Source organism: Galleria mellonella, unplaced genomic scaffold (assembly GCF_026898425.1).
Source record: "Galleria mellonella isolate WM207_F2 unplaced genomic scaffold, CSIRO_AGI_GalMel_v1 utg57, whole genome shotgun sequence".
Lineage (NCBI taxonomy): Eukaryota > Metazoa > Arthropoda > Insecta > Lepidoptera > Pyralidae > Galleria > Galleria mellonella.
In genome coordinates this window covers 1246589-1265794 of record NW_026442119.1, presented here as the reverse complement: position 1 = coordinate 1265794, position 19206 = coordinate 1246589, and the positions used below count along the sequence as shown (strand labels likewise).

At 32.7% G+C, this 19206-nt stretch overlaps 1 protein-coding gene across 1 annotated transcript in view; it reads left to right on the top strand.

Annotated features, from left to right (window-relative positions):
- The window catches only part of LOC113509749 (uncharacterized), a 159077-nt gene that overhangs the window by 20383 nt on the left and 119488 nt on the right, over positions 1-19206 (top strand). The gene's annotated exons all lie outside the window — the stretch shown is intronic.

Sequence of the window (19206 nt, the reverse complement as noted above, 5' to 3'; positions counted from 1 at the left end):
ACCTGTCAAGATATGCCGCGAAAATTGTGCGGGCATCGACGAAGTGACATTCACATCTGTTTTTTTATTTCATAATCTAAATGTTTGATTGAGTGGATAATGTGATGTGCGTATTTGTAATTAAACAATGTTCACTATTGCATCGACCCTCAATGCGAGATGCGCACGCACATGCCTAGATAAAATTAGTTTGACATGCAAATTGCTGGCGCGCACTTTGGATCTATTTATTGTCACAAACGTCAATTATTTATGAAACAACACAAAAATAGTTTGATAGTATGATGAGACGTGTAATAAATTAGGTATTTTATTGAAACAAGTTCGTTTAAAGTTATTTTGAACACCTATTATATCGATTATTAAATTAATATCAGTAATTCAGTATCAAAGGACCATTTACAAAAATAGGTAAGTACTTAATATGACGAATTTGTAACTGTAATTTTATCTTACTATACTTACTACTCGTATATATAAAAAATTGAAAATTATTGATTTATAATTTTATCATAAAAGAACTATTTAATAATGCATAAAATGAAACGAAAATTGTAGAAAAAAAAAATTAGAAAACAGTTATGCTTAGGTAATGTATATTTTTAACAAAAGTGTAAAGTCAGACAAAGGAAACCAAATCAATACAGCTGCCTCGCTCGTAACAATATTTTCTTTTTTTTTATGTGTAGTTTATGTCAAGTGAATTTCCGGTGTCTACCGAATTTTCAATTATGGAAGCTTATTTACTTTTTTTATAATGTCATAAATCTATTGTTTAATTATATCCAAATTTGAATTACTCTTGCAGTTAAAATTTGAAACTATTTTTAAATTTTTTAAATTAATAACGGTCATATGATTAATTTAGTAAAATTGAACAATTATTTTCATATTTTAATCATGTTCACTGAGAAAAGATTTCACTGAATTTGTTAAATTGCTGGTAGATATAGAAACAAAGAAGATTTTTATATTATATTATATATATATATATATATATATATATATATATATATATATATATATATATATATATTATACATATATAATTATTATTTGTTTCTATATCTACCAGCTATTTAACAAATTCAGTGAAATCTTTTCTCAGGGAACATGATTAAAATATGAAAATAATTGTTCAATTTTACTAAATTAATCACATGACCTATAATTTCTAGTTGTCTATGGGTTAGGATCTGGTGATCTGGTGATAGAAATTTCTATCTAGCACTGGTACAAAACTCTCATAAACAAACGTTAACTATTGTATAACTATTTGTTTCGAAATAATAAACGACATATAGGCATAATATAATAATCATATATACATATATATATGTACTCACAACACAGAACACTAATTTAGAGTTGGTTTAGAAAAGTTTGTTTCTTTAGTAGACTTAACAAGAATCGAATCAGGAACTTAAATTAACCAGTGTATTACGGAGCTCGTCAAATAATGAACAAGTATAGATATGCGTAATTCAATTTACGTTGGGTCAGATGACTTTTGTCGAACTTGGAACGCGTACTACGTGGCTGCTAGACAAGGGACTATGGGCTGTTAAGCTCAAAATTGTTTCAATATCTCATCTTACTGGCAGTTTTAAAGCGATTTTAACGAAGGAAATTATAAATTTGCCTGTACGTTTATTTTGTGTTTTGTTACGCGACAGCCATTTGTTTTTTTTTTTGGGGAAAGGGATTGTTAGCAATGGAGTTTGACAACCTAGCTAGCAATATGCCCTATTAGGTCGACCTCCACGTGGTTCCCCCTGGAAACCATCGTAAACAATTCTTGTTGAATTCGTCACGATGGGCCAACTGACCTACTTCATCTTCACCTATCATTCTTCACTGGTGCTCCGCCAGCATATCCCGATAGCGCAGGCGGGGTGGGGTTACCATTCCATTATCACCCATTAAAAAAAAACAATTTTTTTACTATCACTTTACACAGAAGGCTTGAGCTATACAATTCTTGTTTACTTATTCGCTTGTTTATTTACTTAGCTTGCTATGGATATTATATATTTATTTATTTATTGCAATAAGTAAAAAATAATAATTACAGTAAATATTAATGAGAAATGATACAAAAGGTGGCCTTATCGCTAAGCAATCTTTTCCATACAACTTTTGGACATATTTACATTATTCAACACGGTAAATTTTACAGTTCCTAGCATTAACGAACATGGATAAACTGAATAAAAAATATGGTAATAATGAAGCTCCATTCATTTAGCTAAATGCAAATACGGCTTTAACTGATAACACAGAGATCCTGTCTGTATTACTCTATTTTATCTATGACTATTAAATATTTCCGTATGTTTTATCACACTTTATACAATTTTTAGTTTAAAGCTAATTCGCAGACCGAATACCTTTTAAATAAACACTGTACGATCATTTCGTGGTCCATCGCTGTCTAAATTGTTGTATTACTTAGTACAATTGCATTTTACTCGTTACATGTACTTAGATACACTCGGTTAGATGCACTTTTCTAAATAAACATACTGCATAATGCATAAACATAAACAGATGCATAAACAGTCCCCCAAGTGAAATAAATTCAAAATAATAGTTTTAGTTTCAGGTTCTTAATATTGTTTCTACAGAGCAATATAGAAATAGCCTTGTAGATGCAGCACTAATGTTATTGCTGTTCCTTCTCTAATGTGATTGAGCTGATAGGTTGGCCAAGTTCAGGTAATATGTAATTACAAGATTGACAAATGGTATGGCAACCCCGCCTGCGCTAACGGGATACGCTGGCGGAGCACCAGTGAAAGGTGATAGATGAGAATGAAAACAGGTCAGTTAGCCCATCATGATGAATTCATCAGGAATTAACCATGATAGTTTCCAGGGAGAACCGCGAGGAGGTCGATCTGGTTGGGTATATTGGGATTCTCAGTCTCCATTACTAACAATCCCTTTCCCCCCAAAATGAATTGTTATAAAGTGTTTTTGACTAAAGAAAATAAATATTTAAGCTGTTTGAAGTATGGTCTGAGCTAGCGATTTCTCTATTCAGGGGACTAGGGAACGGAATTAAGATGATATCGCGCGGTCGCATCTTGAAGATTTTATTTCGAAGGAAACGTGAGCGAAACAAAGTGGTTCATTACGGCTATCATTACGTAGGTATTTACTGGGATTTGCAGTTCTTGCGAAGCATTTTTGTATAACTGGCCAGTTTGATGAATTTAAAACAATTTTTTTTTAAAAGTAGATAAGTTATACGTTCAAAGAATTACTAAAAAAATTAATGTTCTGAACACAACGACAGCACGTATAGACAATTGTTTTTTTTTGTGCACTGAAATCTCAAATTGTAAGATACGAAGTAATATTTTATTATTAAAGATTTAAGAATATAATGACTATAATGACATTTATTTATTTAATTTATACATTTCATAACAATATAAGAAATTTAATAAAACAACAAGAGTTATAAATAACTAGTGTTGATCATTTACATAGTAGTGTATGCATATATTACAGGTTATTGGCGCCAATTTAGTGTTATATCAGTAATAATTTACTAGAAGGAGACTTTGTATTTAAGCTGTTTGCTTGGGCACTTCTGTCCCATGATTTTACCATGAAGCAGTTATGTTTGAAGTGTGATTTTACAGGGTACAGAGGAATAACATCTGAGTCCTCAGGAATGGCAACGTATGGGGGATATCATGGGCGAAACAGTATACTCTGTTATGTCCATGGTACTGCTCATGTCTATAGGCGACTATTACCACTTTCCATCAGATGGGCCGTCAGCTTGTTCGCCAATCGGTGGGACTCAGGTGTTATTCCTCTGTACCCTGTAAATTCACACCATATCCCACCCTACAAAGATTCGAATCGACAATGTAAATGTAATTGCCGACATTGATAGTAGATAATCTTATGTTCAATAGCCATTTTACCAGAATTTCAAAGGGTTTACTCCGAGTAACAATGGGATAGATATGGGCGATAGCTTTGTAAAAGTTAGCAGTCCATTCTAAAATCTATATCTGTTTCAAAATTGTCTTAACTTCGGTATTTATTGACCATAGGATCACTTTAAAATTGATGTTCTTTAAATTATGTACAGGTTATTTATCATGTATAACTAAATCAGCATCGTATCAGCCTTAAGCTATCCATTGCTGTTGCAAAGGAATGGAGGACTTTGAAGGGTCTTAAACATTCTGAAAAGTTCTTAAATGACAGTGTTGAAGGATGGGATAAACTTATCTACAGCGGTGGCAGACAATAGGCAAGACTCATTATGGGTGTCTTAACTGGACATATGCCAATAAGGCATATACTACACAAGATGGGTCTATCTTCGGACACACTGTGCAGACTGTGCGGGGAGAAATCGGAATGCATGGTACACTTGATGTGCAACTGCGATTCGTTGACGAGCATGCGCATGAGACTACTGGGAACGGCTTATCCAAAGCCAAGGGACTACAGATATCTTAAACCGCGGGATATCGTTAAGGTAACACAAAGGATCTATGAAATGATGGTATAAGGCAGGGGGAAGCACAAAAGATCCCAATGGGTCGACGTGCAACAGCTTAGCTGACCCCATATGCGAATATAAGATAAGATCCATTGCTGTTTATAAACATACAGTAGTGCCTTAATTTTTGATTTAGGAGTCCCACGTTGGGCGCCAAAATATTGTTATATTTTGGTACCATACTTAGCAGACGGGTTGGCATCCGCAGTAAGGCTTTAGAGATGTTTTAAAAGGGACGCTGCTGCGCATCCCTCGCTCTCCTTTAGTCGTCTCTTATGACATCCACCGGAAAGGAAGGGGGTGATCTATTCTATGCCGGGACCACACGGCCGCGGTGTAAGTAAATATTGTTTAAAAATTAAAGTATTATTTTTGTAAATGGCAAATTTTCATGATGTGATATAGATATAGAGTGAAGTTAAAGTTATTAGCGGTACGTAAAATTAACATCTGGTCACGCTATAATATACTTTATAGGACAGAAAGTCTGTCTATTCGTTTCCTTGGTGAAAATTTTCAGTTCCAGAGGCAGCATTCCCTTCAGAGGATGCCAATGATTTCGTTTTCATTCTATGGATATGGAATCCTAACTATCATTATATATATATATTTTTAATGAGTGATAATGGAATTGCAACCCCATCCGCGCTATCGGTATACACCGGCGGGGCACCAGTGAAGGATGATAGGTGAGGATGAAGCAAGTCAGTTAGCCCATCGTGACGAATTCAATGAGAATTGTTCACGATGGTTTCCAGGGGGAACCACGTGGAGGTCGACTTAATAGGGTATAGTGCTAACAATAGGGCTGTCAATCTCCATTGCTGACAATCCCTTTCCCCCCTATCATTATATACTCGATCTTATTATTTTTACATTAGTATATTATGACAAGTATAAATACACTTTTACATATTTAGAAGTGCTGTGTGGTTCCAGCATAGAACGCCTCACCGCCCGGGTGCCCCTTCCTTTCATGTGAGTGTCGTAACAGGCGACAATTGGAATTTAATGGTCGATAAATGGGCAGTAGTGTCCCTTTTAAAATATCACTAAAGCCTAATTACAGTTGCTAACCCGCCTTCTAAGCGTGACAATTACTAGCAAAACCCATATAATCAGCAGCGGATAATTAACAGCTCATATCATCATATTTAGATATTTATGAATATTGTGCGACGGTTTCGCCCATAATTAGACATATGACATGGCCAAAGAATGTTTAATGCATATATTTACCTGCTCGCATACTAGCAATAATTATAGTTTTTATATATTTATGAACTGTTAACGATCCAAGTCTAGAATCGAAATACTGTATCTACTTATTTTCATTTTTTAGGCTACGAATTCAATATTAAAATGTTGAAGTTCGAATTAGTATATAAATATATTGGGGGAAAGGGATTGTTAGTAATGGGGTAAAATAGCCTCATTACTAGCAATATACCCTGTCAGGTCGACATCTACGTGGTTCCCTCTGGAAATCATCGTGTATAATTCTAGTTCATTTCGTCAGGATGGGCTAACTGGCCTGCTTTCATCCTCATCTGTCATCTCTCACTGGTGCCCCGCCGGTGTATACCGATAACGCAGTGGGGGTTACCATATCATTATCACTCATTAAAAAAAAATTATATATATAGCATTATTATATATAAACCTTCTTCTTTTGGGAGTCGCGTTGTATGTACGCGTTGCCGACAGTGAAGAAACCATAAAATCCTTTTTGAAGAAACTAATACTGTAGTTTCTAGAGAAAACCTCGACAAGGACACAATCCACAGCTTGAGCGAGAGAAAACTTACTGTACGTGCCCATTAAGGTTCAAGCGTATGAGGATAAATTCCCTGTCGATGGCGAACAGTGCGATCATAAAAGGCTGTTCTGGGCATCATTTCAAAACAATTTTTGAGAACGCAATCCGTTATATAAGTGCAGAAACATAAAAACTTTAACGCTCGTCTGTGAATTTGGGATCGTCGACTATTTTTTTTTATTTGTAAAATTTGTAGGCGATTAAGTACTAAGTAGATACAAACTAAGTTAAAATATATACCCATTACATTTATAGTAGTAAATTTGATGGAACCTACTAGATGAATAAATGTTGCTTGATTTTCACTTTGCAAAGGAACATTAGTCCTTGGTGGAGGTCCGCAATGCGCCGGATACAGCCGGCAACACAACCGACACATCCTTTGTTATGAGACTAGTAACACGTTGCGAAATAACTGTGACGACCTGGGTACTGTGAGGTGATTGCTTGTCTAATTTTGTTTTTATATTTTTTCATTCCTTTTCTATTTTTTTTTATTTTATTTTATTGGCACATAAAACAGATCACAACCATAAAAAACTTAAGTAATAATAACATTTGTGATTCGGCTAGGTTATAATCCAATTACATTATGTGCACAGATTGAGTAATTCATTAAAAGCAAACACATAATATAAAAAGAAATACTTAAAATGTTATATAAATATATAAAAGATAAAATTATATAAAAAAGAACATATTTTCAATCGTATTCTACAAAATAGAAAACAAGTTCTTCCTAAATATCAAATATTTTGTACCGAATATGTCGATGGAATCTATTATTTATTTCCTAGTTATACCCGCTATTTTACATATTGGCTTAGGTATATTCATAGTCTAGAATAAATATGTCCAAATAAATTTCTATAAATATTTAGGAATAATAACATATATATTCGACAAATACTATTAAGATTGTTTGAGCGAAATAGGTACTAAAATATAATAGAAATCACTTTAAGGATTCTTTTCAATTGACTTAAAAAAAAGGCTCTATTTTTTCTTTTTTTTTTCATGTTTGTTACCTCATAACTCCATCAATTAAAAAAAGAATTTACCTAATTAGTTCATATCTGAAAGGATATGCTTACATTGGTCCCATAGAAATTCTATAAAAATCGTCTTACTAGTTTAGTACAATATAATTTAGTACAACCTTAAGGTTGTCTTGAAAAGATTGCTCTCAGCAATAAGACCGCCTTACTGTACTTATACAATTGTATCGTTGTGTTTGTAAACTGTCTTGCTTATTTCCTATATTGTATAATGCAAATAAAGTATACTCATTCATTCATACTCATTTAGTTTTTACATCAAAATAATTTCTTTTGCTACAATTGAAATAGGTTTTTTAGTGGAATACAGTTTAACTATTCGTTATTGTGAAAAATTTTTTTACCTAAATTAAATATTTTAAAATTTGGCGAGAATCTACAATATTGTCTAAAATATTGTAGCCACAGGCAGTTAAAAATGTACGGATTCTAGAACCATATTGTATTGCTAAATTGCGAAATGTTGTTCACAAGAGTAGGTAATTAAACTATTAATTAAAGTGAAATTACCTTGCTTTTATAAGGTTTTGAGTTTCACTCTCCGTTGGAATTATTTGAGTAACGAGTTTCTTTAAACTGATTCAGAATTTGATGTTCTGAATTGTATCATCGGATTATTGCTGTAAGAATGGTTTTTCAAAAAGGGCATTTTAAGGTATCTTCAGGGTCGGCAACGCGCACGTGTCACCTCTAGTATTGCAGGCGTCCATAGGCTACAGTGACCGTTTACCATTAGACGTGCTGTGTGTTTGTTTTCCACCTTTGTAGTATAAAAACACGAAGAATTTATGAAAATGAACTGACACTTTCAGTTTCAACAGCTCTGAATACTTTTTATTGAGGGTTATTTTATTCTATTAATATAATAAATGTTAAAAGTTTATAAAGATGTTTGTTATATTGTCATTTCTATGCGTGCAGTCTGTAAGAAAATAGCTTTTTTTTTTTTAATTTTGAAAACTTTTACCTAGTTAAGGTATCAGCCCCATCATACCTTGAACTGATTCCTGAGATAAGGTTTTGTCTGATTAATGAAAACAGTTTGTTTATTAAGAGGTTTAATAATTGCCAATTTGACACTGTACGTACAGGGTTCACGTGTGTCGCTCCATCTTTGTTATTTTTTTTGTTTTTTTTTTTTTTTTTTTTATTTTGTGTTGAATTTCCGTGAAATGAAACGAAATGACTTTATTTGAATTTAATAGTCTTAATATTATGAACAAAAACCACGTAATACTATTTTTGTCACCTAATTAATTGCCTTAAGCGAAGTAGGCATGCAAATATTTATATTTTATTAAAAAGCGAAAAATTAAATTATGTATGTATGTATTTATTATTTTGTAATGAATTATGTATATATTTTTTGTTTGTTATTTAGTATAAAGGACATCTTGGGCATCATGCGGCATTTTGGGTGCCAAACGGTTAACATTTGACTCCGAACAGCGATTTAATAATTTATCCGAAGATGCCTTGTTTAGAGATGAAACAGTTGTTGCAAAATGTGCGTGAATAAAATGATAGTCAGAAATTTATACTCGTAGCTAATATGGTTGGTTGTGGAAGATCTGGTAGTAAATTGTTGGCCAATTAAGTGTTGGCGTACATACATACTAATGGTAGCGGAATTAAACAAAATAATTCTAACCAACCATTTTACCAGAGGGAGACTTTGTACAAAAGTCGATTGCTTGGATACCTCTGTCCCATTCGTGTTTCAACCGTGAAGCAGTTGTGTTTGCATGGCTGTGTTTCGGTTTGAAGGGTGGGATATGGCGTGAATTTACTGGGTACAGAGGAATAACATGTGACTCCCTAGGAATGGCAACGAATGGGGGGTATCATGGGCGAAATAGTATACTCTGTTATGTCCATGGTACTGCTCATGTCTATAGGCGACGGTTACCACTTTCCATCAGGTGGGCCGTCAGCTTGTTTGCCATTCTAAGTTGTATATAAAAAAAAGTCCAAGTAACCAGGTATACGTCACTACCAACCTCGTCGTTATAAGTTTGTCCTGAAAGATTATAATTAATTACGCTTTAACGACAATGGATTTCACTGATTCAAACACGGTGTTCTAGCTTAAAACAAATACTTTATATACTGATATATGCGGGCAAAGTCACGAGAAAAAGTAGCGTATAATAATGGAATAATAACCCCGCCTGTATTATTAGTTTACGCTGGCAGGCCACCAGTGAAGGATGATAGGTGAGGATGACGTCGGGTCAGTTGGCCCGTCGTGACAAATTCACTAGAAATTAACCACAATGGTTTCTACGAGGGACCGCATAGAGGTCAACATAAAACGATATATTGTTAATAATGGGGTCGCTAGTCCCCGTAATTGAGAATTCCTTCCTCCATTGGATTAAGAGACGAGCTTATATGGCAAAATTAAATCAACGAAATACTTTATTTGCTTAAATGAAATTACGACTTTGTGGGTAAGGAAGGCTCTGCATACTAAATGCAATAACTTAATTTATTTACTTTGTTAACGTTCTAACTCTATAAAGTCGTTATCCTTTTGGATTAGTACTGTGATTTCAAAAGGAAATAAATGGATATAAATATGTTACATTATTCTGTATTTTCATATTATATCTGTCTCAGAATTGAAAATGAGAAGTATCATGGGTGACACGATATACTCTGTTATGACCATGGTACTTGTCCATGTTTAAAGGTGTCGGTTACCACTTTCCATCAGGTAGGCTGTCAGATTGTTTGCCATTCTAAGCTGCATAAAAAAAAAATCTTTTAATATTTTTGTTACTGGACAAACAGTAAAAGGAAGCACGTACCGGGGAAGACCTAATCTATCGTGATCTCTTTTTAAGTAACAATTTTCGTGAAAGAGTAACAAACACCAATCCATCGTTGCAAACTTTTGCATTTGTAATATTAATAGGCTTTTATTTGGTCAAGTGACATTTACTAGTGATCCCTACACCTGACAAGTTTTCAATTGTGCCCCGAAGGAAATAATGTACTATATTATTTGTTCTTTTGTCACTAATGGCATTAACTTCCTTATTGTTCAAATACATTTTAATGTTTTAACAAAATTACATTTACAAATATGGTAAAAGTTAGATAAAATGACGTAAATAAATAGATGGTAAGTTTTGAGTTTAGCAAATAGACAAAACTAAAGATAATATCATAAATAGTTGGGTTATAACATTTCCAAGTCTAGCTAGTTTGTTTTATTGGATTCTTCTGGATCCTTCTTATTGTATCTTCAAGTTTTGTAGGAAAAGTTTTAGCTACTTATCTTAAGTACCATCAAATTGTTACTACCATAGATAAATAGTTTATTATTATAATTTAGTTTAAACCCAATAATAATTTAAATCTTGATTCTAATAAAGTTACATTTGAATGGATTATGAAGGTCTGCTATTTGCATAAAAGCTTAAATTACCCAATCGTATTAATCCATATTTTGGACATTAAATTATAAAAGGGTTAATGGTATCTTGACTAATGTTCAAGATACCATTAACCCTTTTATAATTTAATATATATATATATATATATATATATATATATATATATATATATATATATATATATATATATATATATATATATATATATTATATATATATATATATATATATATATATATATATATATATATAATATGTTAATTATATATATAATAAAAAAGAAAATACTAGACATTAATGGAAAGATGTAGATTTATCATTAGATTTTATAATGTTAAGGGACGAATCAAGGTTTTCCGCTTAAACTGTCGTGTATTAATGAAACTATTTATAAAAGCGGATAATGAAATAATATGTAGTTCAATAAGTAATATCTATTTGATATTTATGTGCAATATAGGTTTTTGTATGTTATGCACGTAAAAATTATTAATTCACTCTTGCGCCACCTACCCACTTCTATCTGTTCGCCATTAACAAAAGGTTGTATATATATATATATATATATATATATATATATATATATATATATATATATATATATATATATATATATATATATATATATATATATATATATATATATGATGTGACATACCTATTAATATCCCAGTTAGATTCTATTATTATTATCATCATGTCTAAGTCCTTCATTGTTGGAAATGTAAGAGTAATATATGTGATACAAGATGAAAGAGATTTGGCTCCCATTGTCAACTCGCGGAAAAATCCTGGCTCTACCATGAATGTATCAAATAAGAAATCGCGTCGGTATCCAATCTGAGATCGTATTGTTCTCACTATACGCAATATTACATAAATTTGCATTAATATTTTTTTTTATGAATACATAATTTTTTTATTCGACATAATGGCTTCAATAGAGTATATACTATGTAAATAACGAAATTAAATCCTAAAAATGAGTGTTACCATAAAATATTTTATCACCATAAATAGGTGTAATTATGCACATTAATTTAATTTAAAATAATTATAATACATTGTGTACAGGTCGTGTGAATCCGGCATAAAATAAGTGACCCCTTTCTCTCCCGTGAGTGTCGTAAGAGGCGACTAAGAGGGGATGAGGGATGGGCAGCAGCATCCCTATTAAAATATCTCTAAAATCTGACTGCGGTTGTTAAACTGCCTGCCAAACGTGGCAACTACTGGCAAAACCCTCCAAGGGGAGGCTTATGTTTAGCAGTAGACAGCTAAAGGCTGGTTAATGATAATACATTGTACGATTGGTTCGTACAGACAATGTCACAGTTAGGGGGAAAGGGATTGTTAGTAATGAGGTCAAATAGCCCCTTTGCTAGCAATATATGCTCTCAGGTCGACCTCCACGCGGTTCCCCCTGGAAACCATCATGATTAATTCTTGTCTAATTCATCATGGTGGGCCAACTGACCTGTATTCATTCTCATCTATCATCTTCTACTGGTGTCGTGCCAACGTATACCGTTAGCGCAGGCGGGATTACCGTTTCATTTTCACTTATTCAAACGTTAGTTAGTAAAAACTAGATGGCATCACTTGTCAAATTGAATCACGGACATTCTAAGACAATAAATTTTGTTGCTAGCAATATAATCAAGGGCAGTTTATTATTATTATTTTTTATACAACTTAGAATGGCAAACAAGTTGACGGTCCACCTGATAGAAAATGGTAACCGTCGCCTATAGACATGAGCAGTACCATGGACATAACAGAGTATACTGTTTCGCCCATGATACCCCCCATGCGTTGCCATTCCTGAGGACTCAGATTTTATTCCTCTATACCCTGTAAATTCACGCCATATCCCACCCTTCAAACCGAAACACAGCCATGCAAACACAACTGCTTCACGGTAGAAACACGAATGGGACAGAGGTACCCAAGCAATGGACTTTTGTACAAAGCTCCGTCTGGTAAAATTATGTTGTGTGTCACTTATTTTATTATTATATTCAGTTAAGGTCTTCAAAGGCTCACATGGAAATGAGGTTGTTGTTTGTGTGACCGGGATGCGGGCGAATATTTTGTTTAGTCATTTCATTACCTGCACGATACATATATTTTATCATGTTATCTACTATCTAACTGGTATTTGCTTGTGCTTTCATCGACGTTAAATTTGAATAATTTTTTTTACTATAATAACTACATGGGACAGATAAAGGAAACACTAGGTGTCATGTCGTATAGGGAGATCAAGGATATGGCCTGGGATAGAGCTGACTGGAGGAAGATGCATGAATTAGTTGCACCGACAAGAGGAAACTCTTAAATGAAAAGAAGACTTTAATTTTCACCTAGATGAACTAACTGGTCGACCTATATTGCAATTGCTCGTATGTGGTCGCCCCTCAAGAACATTAGTCCCTTTATAGGATAAATGAATTAAAATTTATACAATCCAGTCGCCAGTTAATAATATATATATAAATAAATTTCCTTTATTACAACACCGTTTATGGCATATTCGTTTTGTGTCAAACAGTACCTAAAACGACTCCATTTCCCACGGGTGGCGTATAGCAATTTGGAAACACGGCTCACTAATGAAAATTCTCTTACACTATGTACTTTTTAATCACCGATCGTTTTTATTTGCGCTGGCAGACCTTTTTAATTACTCCGCAAATTCCAAGCTTTCGTTGTTTTTTGGAGGATGTAAGCAGCAGTGCATTGGAGTATGAGTTGGCTGGTCGATATTGAAACAAAAAAGATTTTTATCTTAGTATACTATATATATATATATATATATATATATATATATATATATATATATATATATTATAAAGGTATACACAACAGGTTACAATCAATAACATTATAAATTACATACATAAAGAAAACATATGAATGTGGTAAATAACAATTAAGTACATGCAAATAATAAAAATACATAAAAATATTGCCATGTCAAAGAGACTTGATGGCTGATTGTAAAATGCTTTTGAAGGAATTTTTATATATATATATATATAAAAATTCAGTGATCCAACGCTTTTGGCGTATACCAAATGTTGGCAGAACAATTCGAGACGCATTGTTTGTCCGTTGCACAAATGTTATGAAAGAGATCTTAAGACTTTCCCAATATTAATAAATAAGGGCTTGTTTTCACATTTTCTTCGAGAGCACACCTCCATTTATATAAAAAGCTGTATCTGCGTACAACAAAGGCGTGTTTCTAGCGAACTTTTCCCATTACACCGCGCTATCTTTTGCCAACTTAAAGTTATGGTGGTAGGTACAACCAGAACGAGCATAAATTTAACAGCAAGGGTTTAAGTTTGCACTAGTTTAGCGCTATCTTTTGCCAACTTCGAAAACAAAACACTTAAAAAAATCTATGAATATTATTTTTTTTTTTTTTTTTTTTAGGTGGTAGGTACAACCAGAACGAGCATAAATTTAACAGCAAGGGTTTAAGTTTGCACTAGTTTAGCCTGTCGAATGTGAATGTATAACTTTAAATCGAATCTGTACTATTTAGGTATGCTTAATAATGTTTACTCTTAGATCTACAATACAAGTATATATATATAAGTGTTAGAAAAGTACAAAACATATCGATTAAACAAAACACTTAAAAAAATCTATGAATATTATTTTTTTTTTTTTAGTACGTTTGTTCCGTTTGGAACAGGCTAAGGTCGGAGACCATGCTGCCTAGTCTTCAAAAAGATAAATTGTCTGGAATTTTATTTTTCTAATGTCGCTTCAATTATTGTCATAATCTTCAATATTTCATTTGTCAAATCCGGTAAGTACATTTTCATAAATATCTTTTCTTGAGTTTTCTTAAACCAGTGGATTTATCAAATTAAAAATAAATAATTATAAAAAATCATTGTCTTGCAATTCAATAAAAGTATTCTTATAGCTCCTTGAATGTTGTAGTAATATAAGTGAAAATAGCTTTGAAACAAGAAGGAAATCTTAAGAGAAGCGGGATTGAGTGCGGGATATTTTCGGGTTTTTTGAAGATAATCCTAAGTTCGTCAAACATAATGTGTCTTTGAATGACAAATTCAGAGCAATCAAAAAAAAGGTGATGTAGAGATTGGGCTGTATTTGAGTTACACCATGTGCATGATGGGGAAGCGATCATGCCCATTCGGTGCAGGTGTTCGTTGAAATGTCCGTGGCCGATTCGTAATCTACAAATATTGGTGTAAAATTTTCTGTTTGTATCCTTTCCTTTGCAGAACCACGGTTTTCCAATACGCCAATTAATTTTGCGGTACCATTTGCCTTTAGTCTGTAATATTTGAGTCCAATGCTCCTCCCATTTAGTTGTAACGATTTTATGTATTCCAATACTACAATCTGAGTAACAAAGGGGTAAATCTTGAACACGAGCAGCACTTGAATTAATAATTTTAGCCAAAGTGTCTACTTGTTCATTCCCAAACACTCCAATATGTGAAGGGGTCCAGATGAAGATAATATCTTTTCCATATATATTACAGAGATGATAATATTTATTACGAATTTCTTGAATTAAGTAGTTTGATGATGAAATGAATGTGTTATTTTTTAATGCCATAAGAACACTCATACTATCTGTAATTATAATCCATTTCGAATATAGTACCTGTTTTTCTATGTATTCTAATGCTAAAAATATAGCTTTTGCTTCTGCTGTGTAAATACTAGCCAAAGTTGAAATTTTATAACCGTGACCAAATCTATTTGACAAATCGTAAAAAGCCACTGAAGTGCTAAGTGCATTTTTGGAACCATCTGTATATATCTGCCTGTAGTCAATAAATTCTGATAAAGTCTCATACATATCGTGCTTTTCTTTTATGTCTTTACGTATAACAATTTTGATCTTACAGAACTTACTCTCATAAAGGCCATTATAACAAGGAAGTATCTTACTACTATAGATGTTATATTCATCTCGTAAATTCAAATCATTGACAATAGTTTTATTCAAAAACATAGAAATGGGGCAATTTAATAATTTGAGTATGAGTGGGTTATTGGAAACTGAAAAAACTTTGAAGAGAAATTTGAGTTTTAGGTATTCGAAACGAAGAAGGATAGGAGGCAAATTACATTCTACTTGCATTGAGATAATTGGAGAAGTATACATAGCACCTAAAATAAGTCTTAAATTCATATTTTGAATTTTTTCGAGTTTTTCTACTAATTTATGTTCTGAGGCATAACAAAAGAAAGCGTAATCAAAATTACTTCTAACAAGAGATTTGTAAAGTAAAAGGATAATTTTAGGATCAGCTCCCCAGTTACGACCAATTACAGATCTTATTATATTAGTGGCTCTTAAAGCACGATCTACTAAGCAATCAACGTATAGATCCCATTTTAAATTTTGATGAAAAATTACCCCCAGAAATTTAACGCTACAGTCTGTTGGAAGAGTTTGATTATTATATATAATATTTATTAATGGAACATATTTATGAACTTGATGAAAAACAACTACTTTACTTTTGGTTAAACTAATATCGAGGGAAAGAAGAGAAAAATATTTCTCAAGTCTTTTTAATGACTCATTTAACACTAATTGCATATCAATAATATTCTTTCCTTTTATATAAATTAATAAATCATCGGCAAATTGCAAGTTGTTCACACTGTTTCCTAAAATTGAATTAAGTTTATAGATATATAAAATATATAGTAGCGGGCTTAGAATACCACCTTGACATACTCCTTTAGAGCTTAACCTAGGTCCTATTAATTTACTATTTACTTTAACATACACTTCTCTATTACTAAGAAAATTATAAATCCATTCGATAAGTTTCATTGGAAGAAATGAGGATAAAATCGAAGATAGAACTGTTAAATTTACATTGTTAAAAGCTCCTACGACATCTAAAAAAACAGATAGAACATATTCATCGTTATTCAAAGCAGTACTAAGGTCGACATAGAAGTTCGCTAAACTTTCGCGCGCTGAATATCCACGGCGAAAACCAAATTGATTCGATGGTAATATACTATTACTTTCAATAAAGAACTCTAAACGCTGTTTAATTAATTGTTCGAATAATTTGCCTGCACAGGACGTCAATGTTATAGGTCTATAGGAGTCGAAATTTGTAGGATCTTTACCGGGTTTAATTACTGGAATCAAACAATCCATTTTCCATTCTGGTGGGATAATACAGTCCTTCCATAAATCGTTAAAAATTTGTAAGAGTTTAGTAAGGTTTATTTTATTCAGCAATCGAAACATATTGTATGTTAAGCGATCAAGGCCACTAGCTGTATCTTTTCTAGATTTTACTGCACTGGATATTTCATCAATTGAGAATGGGTCAGTGAGAAATTTTGGGCATGAATTAACAGAATTAAACTGTTTGTCATCAAAAGGTGAGTGTACAAAATCAGGAGTATATTTGCGTAAAAAATCATTGACCCATGATATATCTTTAAAATGATTTTGACGATGTTTTGAATTTAGTTTTCTCATATTTTGCCAAACAGTGGAAATTGGTGTTAATCTATTAAATTTGGAACAAAATTCCTGCCACCCCTGTTGTCTTACTTGCTTAATTACTAACTTTTTAACAGCTTGAACTCTTTTAAAATTTATGTAATTATCGAGAGTTGGATTTTGTTTAAACCTAAGGTAAGCCGCTTTACTATCATTGACAGCTGTCGCACACCTGTTATTCCACCAAGGTACTGCAATATGTTTGTGCCTCTTTGAAGTATTTGCACCGCTATTTGATAAGTTCCTACGTGGAACGGAACGTTCCACAGCTGTCAAAATAATTTTACAGAACCTATTGTAATTGTTTAAGGGTTCATTGACATCATACTCGAAATCCAAAAGTAATCGATTAACAGTTTCAGAATAAAGATCCCAATTAACGAGACGTAGGTTTATACGATTTAACAAAAGTTTATTAACTTCATCTATAGGAGCATGTTGTTCACCTGACGGAGTTGATGAAGAGTTCTTTGTGTTTATTTTAGTAAAAGTCGGCAGGTGATAACTTCCTAACGGATCATCATGAACCGACCACTCGCATTTTAATGATATGGATGGGGATACCATAGTTAAATCAAGGCCATTGGGTCTCCAAATATGAGAGCCAACAGTAGTAACTTGCTTATCATTTAATAGTACCAAATTACATTCATCTAAACAATCAAGAATGTCTTTACCTCTTGTATTAGTGGAGGTACAACCCCACATAGTATGATGTGCATTTAAATCTCCAGATATGATAGTGGGTTTAGGAAGAGACTCCAAAAAGAACTTAAATTTGGCTTTAGTAAAACTAGGTGTACTATTGGTAGGACAGTAAATACTGGCAACTGAATACCAAGAATTATTAACTTCAATACTAATAGCTATAGTTTGCAAAGAATTGTCGAAAAAAGAGTGAAGTTTTTTATATCTAATACTATTATGTATAATAATCGCTACTCCATTGTGGTTATTACCACAATCATTTCGTTCTATACAATAATCTTTAATTTTTAATTTGTAATGTGGTTTTAGCCAAGTTTCTGAGATGAGAGCAATGTGAATATGATGTTCATTTAAAAATTGTGTAAAAATATGTCGATTGCTCAGTAGGCTCTGAGCGTTCCACTGTATGATAGTTAATTGGTCTCGATTGAATTTTGTGAAATAGGTCTATTACCAAAAGTATCATATAACACATTCAAAACACTTTTAGTGTTAATAGATGTGTTCTTTGTGTTATGTAGTGAAATAAGTTTGATTATGCTTTCTATTAAAAGTGATAAACTCTTGTTATCAGAATTTAGAATTGAAATTAGGTCTACATTTTTTTTAGGTTTGTTACCCAGTTTAGGAAATATTTCAGTGCTAAGTATATCTCCAAAAGAAGCAGGTCTGAATTTAGATCTATTTTCAGCAATTTTCTTTTGTTTAACAGGGCATTGCGGTGATACACTTGTGTGATTTCCATTGCAGTGTACACAAATAGCGTTTTCCATTCCAGTTGTACAAGTTTTATAATTATGCTCACCTTTGCAGATGCTGCAACGCTCAGAATTCTTACAGAATTTAGCTAAATGTCCATACCTCAAGCACCGGTAGCATTGTTTAACTGGTGGTATATATGGAGTGACATTGTGGCGCCAACCTCCAATATCCAGATATTCAGGTAATACAGATGCAGCAAAAGTAATTGTCACGGTTAGAGTTGGCTGTAACACATATCCATGAGTCAAGGTATTTTTTCTTAAAATTCTTTTAATAGCAATAATTTTCTTAGAACTCGATATCATAGTATATATTTTTTTATTAGATATATTTGTAGGTACATTTCTAATAACGCCTGTAACTTCTGTTGAAGAAGCAGG